Genomic DNA, 5,005 nt, shown 5'->3' with positions numbered 1-5,005 from the left:
TTAAACTGCAATTTTGAAGGAAGGAAAAAATTTTGTTAAACCTTTCTGAAAATAACTAACGATATTCTATTTATAAATGATAAAAAACCGAGTTAAACTGATATTAAAAAATTTATTCTAATATAAATTAAATAACAAATTCTAAATGATTAAGATTCTTACTTCAACTTTGAATTATTATTTCAATATCGAATAACTAGATAACAAATTTCTATTTAGTGTTGAGTACAGAACTTTTTCTTGAGGAACAAATTTTTTTCTTTTTTTATTTTAACAACTTGAAGAACAAGCTGGAATGTTAGATTAGAAGCTATACGGGCTAAATAACTGGGCTGGATCATTACAAGATTAATGGGCCGTATTGGTTGAAACTCTTTGGGCCCAAATAAATAATTGAAGATTTTTCATTTGTTTGCAACAAGAATATTTGAATTTGATTATGCACATATGAGTGATTAAGATATTGTCTTCGGGTTTAAATGATAAAGATTGTTCATTTTTCAACATAAATATGTATAGGTTATTTATTGTTAAACATAATCAATATACAATTCAAATAAAAAATAATTAAATATTAGAAAATTATATATTAATTTGAAAACAAAAATTATGTTTACTAGTGATGGTGGAGATGAATTGTAGCGGTGATGATTGATGTTAGTGGATGATAATAGTGGTAGCGATAACTGTGATATGATGAAAGTGAATGGTGTTGTACTGACTGATCTGATCGTAGCAATTAGTTGTCGTGGTGGTAGAGTTGATTGATGTTAATAGTTGACAGTGTGGCTAAAGAATGTGTGATGGTTGATGATGATGGTGTTGGTGGTAATTGGGTGCAAAACTCGTTATGATGGTAGATATGGTTGGTCGTAAGGATTAATTCCAATGGTGGTATTGGCTAGTAGTGATGGTGGTGGACATAGTTATAATGATGGAAGTGACAAGTGTGGTAGCGATCGATTGACAATAATGGTGGTGGCTGGCAATGATGATAATTGTGCTGTCAGATATGATTCATGGTGATGACTAGACATGATTCTGGATATAATGATGGTGAAAATTATCCACGTAATATAAACAAATACATTTAGTGAACTAAGATTTAAATCATTTATTTTTTAATCTTCGTTAAGTTCAAATAAATAAAGTCCGAAAATATCTAATTAAACACCACTACTTCATGATGATCTATTTATTTATTTCTTTTACAAAAATGGACAAAAGCATACATCCTTTTCATGGGGTGCTAAAAATCAACTCACCAATATAAGGTTCATTCCATGTAATGTGATGGTGGAATCGTACGAGTACATTTATAAGCACATTTTGTTCATTTTATTGGATTAGTGGGTGTTACCATTGGTTCATTTGACTTTTAAGTCTTTGGTTGAATATTATTCATTTCAATCTATGTGCTTTAATTTCTTAAACACAAAGTTTAAGTAAGAGAAATTTGATTATTATTATAAAATGTTATTTTAAAAAATGTCTATTGTAAAACAGTGTAATAGTATATATCAACATAATAAAATACACTTAAAATTTGTTTCACTTTGTTGTAATGGACTTGATAACAATACTTTTTGTGGGTGCTACTACTACAATTGACAATACTTTGTGGATGTTGTCATCGATTTATTTGTCTTCTGAGTTTTGGTTCGATATTGTTAGTTTCAATTTATGTATTTTAATTTTAATGAGCATATGAAGTTTAAATAATAAGAGAAATTTGATCATTATTATAGAGAATGTTTGTTATAAAAAGGCCTAATTGTATATATCAACATAACAAAGCATGTTTATTTGATAACAAAACTCTTTGTGGGTGCTACAATTGATTTCATTTGATTTATTAGAGCGATAAAATGTTGAATGTCAATAAATCGTGATAACAAGGTCACCTACCATTTATAATACTCTATTTTATCACTGGACTCAAGAAAAAATGTACTTCAAAGCATTGATAAGTTGAATTACTTTTTTTTTCTTCTTATCTCTGCATTTTTATATTTTAAATTTCTCATGAAAATTCTAATTCCGCCATTTCTAATAATTTTTTTGGCGAAAAGTCTTTTTCAAAGATGTTCACAGTCTTTTGTAATATCTCCCCTATAGTCATCAAGTTAAATCACAAATTTTCGAGAGGCTCCACATCATCCTTTTAATTTTATTTCATAATTATGTTTTCTTTGACCTTTTACTTCATAGACTTTCATATCCATTTTTATTTTTTTTGTTATGGATGACTTTTTCAATGTTGATATGATTTGGCATTTGACACATTCTGAAAGCTCATTCCACAATGTATTGATGAATTATGATATCAAATTTGAAGCCAATTCTTGTTTGTTTGGCCATTATTTGACAATAATCTTATGACAACGATGAGTTTTTTTTAAGGTAAGAAAAGCTTTTCATTAAAAGAAAATTATATTTTTTTAAATAATATCTAATACAATGATCTATATCATATTGACTCGACTCTAAAATTTATCATGTAAAAATAGTCCATTGGTACATACACATGCATTCATATGAATAAATTAGTGTAGGAGATTTACAAAAATATATTCATGCAAAAGTATATATATTGTTACAATAATTTTAAATTATCAATAAAATTCTCGCAAGATGAAAAAAGTCCCCCTCACAGTCACAGAGCATATGAACTATTTTCGAAGCTTAAACTTACTCCTGAGCATTGCATATATTTTTAATTCCAGCACATCGCTAGTGTATAATATTTCTCATTAACTATATACTATTTTTTCATTTTTGGTTGCTTTCTCATTGTTGTTGTTATTGCAATTTTCAATAATTTTTTTGCGTTAAATATATTTTTCTAACTTTAATCAAATATTGTGCAAAAGTTGACATCACTTTCGACCATAATTAAATGGTGTCATATGGACCCATTCCAACAAAACTCAGTAAAAATGGTTAGTTGTGTTGGAAAATAGCACGCAACGTAAGCATTTCAAAATTATACTACTTATATAAATTATTACCTCTAAAGTGTGAGCAGATATCTTGAAACTGGTTCGATTCCAATTTTATGGTCTTCTATAGTAATCTTAAATTAACAGGCTAATTAACTCTCTCGGGTAGACAAATATCATATGTCTTTCTAAATTAGAAGATCCCGTATTTATAAAGATTTCTTTCCAGTTCAAAAGTAAGAAAAAAAACTCACGCTTTTCTTGAAAAACAAGAAAATTCATGTGATTCTTCCTCTTTCCTTTTGAAAATAGGATTATGATTTATGAATTGTAGTTACATATGATCATCAATAATATATTTTCCAACACGTCCTTTATGAGTAGCCTACACCAATAGGAGTAATATTTACCAACATTTTGCTAGAATCGAGGGTGGAGCTAATCACTAATCTCTTGATTACTGCACTAGCCTGGTTTCAAGGAACCTATAGTAATCACTAATCACTCTTTCCTTGGATTAAGTTTGTTAATTTTCACTTTAAACAATTTTTAATTCAGAAAAAGGCAAACGCATGCCCCCTTCTTTAGTATCAATTTCATATTAGAATATTAGTTAGTCACCTTTTTTTTATACGCTTCTTAAAAAGTTTATCAAATTTATACGATACATTAAATTTAGAACTTTAATTATAAACACTTGAAGTCGTCATTCTAAAGTTTAAAACTCATAAAGTTGAAATTCTGACTCACTCTATATAACAATATCATATCGAAGATGTATGAGATAAAAACGATCTTGTGAAGATAGACGAATGATATGGTGGCATGTGGTGATGAAAACATCTCCAATTATGATCACAATCAAGAAATATCGAACAAACCCCCCAATGATCAAACATAGAGGGTAGAAATAAAGTTGTCCACCTAGAGGTAACCAATAATAGAAATAAGATAAATTTGTCAATTTAGAAATCACGAGAAAAGTCAAGATTTTCGTTAATTAATATGCGAATTTAAATTAGTTGAGCTCAATAATAAAGTAATAGTACTCATATTTGTGGTGTCTCCCCTTGAATGACGCAGGCCTATAGGTGGTCCAAATCCCAATGACAATTTCCATGCGGGTGGTCCTACCTCTCATTGAACGGTCAGGATTCATCCACAACAGTCAAATCAAACTAACGAATACCAAGTCAATTGATATAGATATGTATTAGGCTTTGTTTGGATCAAGAAATTTAAAAAACAATAATAAAATAATTACGTTTGAAATATCTAAATAAAGTTTTGTGGTTGGAATGTATTGTATAAAAAAACTAAAACTAATGTATGTTTGGTGGGTCATATTTGAATAATTTTGTGTGGGGAATCAAATTATTAAATACTTAATTTTAACTATAAATTTGAATATAAATTTGAATATAAATTTGAATAGACTACTCATATTAAATTATAAATAATTTTCTACTCTCTCTATTACAATTTATGTTAAAGAGTTTGGTGTATGAGAATCAAATTATTAAATACTTAATTTTAACTATAAATTTGAATATAAATTCTTTAAATATTTTAAAATAAAATTTATATATTTGAAATCTAAATAAAAAATACTTTAAAACAACATAATTGAGGATTTATTTTTTTAAGTTTGACAAAATAGCAATCAAAGAAAAATATTTGATTTTTTAAATAGTAATATCTCACTAAAAATGAGACGAAGCAAATATCATTTCAACCAAAAAAGTTTGAAGATAAATACAATTATCTTTTGAACAGACATATACTTTAAGTTAAGCTTTGACATAAATTTAAAATTTTCATACTTGCGATTTTTATCTTCAAATATTTAATTTTTAAAAGCTACGATTTTCGTAATTATCTTCTTGAAATCTACCACAAAGGCTTAGTACTATTAGTAGAAAAGGACAACCCAACCAATTTACCCCACAAAACCACTACAAAAAAAATGTTCTCTAGGCTTTAGCACTAGCTAGGGACGGATGTAGTACGTTAATTTAGTAATTTTAATATATATATATATATATATATATATTTTTTTTTTT

The sequence above is a fragment of the Solanum tuberosum genome, unplaced genomic scaffold (assembly GCF_000226075.1).
Source record: "Solanum tuberosum cultivar DM 1-3 516 R44 unplaced genomic scaffold, SolTub_3.0 scf00047, whole genome shotgun sequence".
NCBI classification, from domain to species: Eukaryota; Viridiplantae; Streptophyta; class Magnoliopsida; order Solanales; family Solanaceae; genus Solanum; species Solanum tuberosum.
This window is presented reverse-complemented; position numbering follows the sequence as displayed.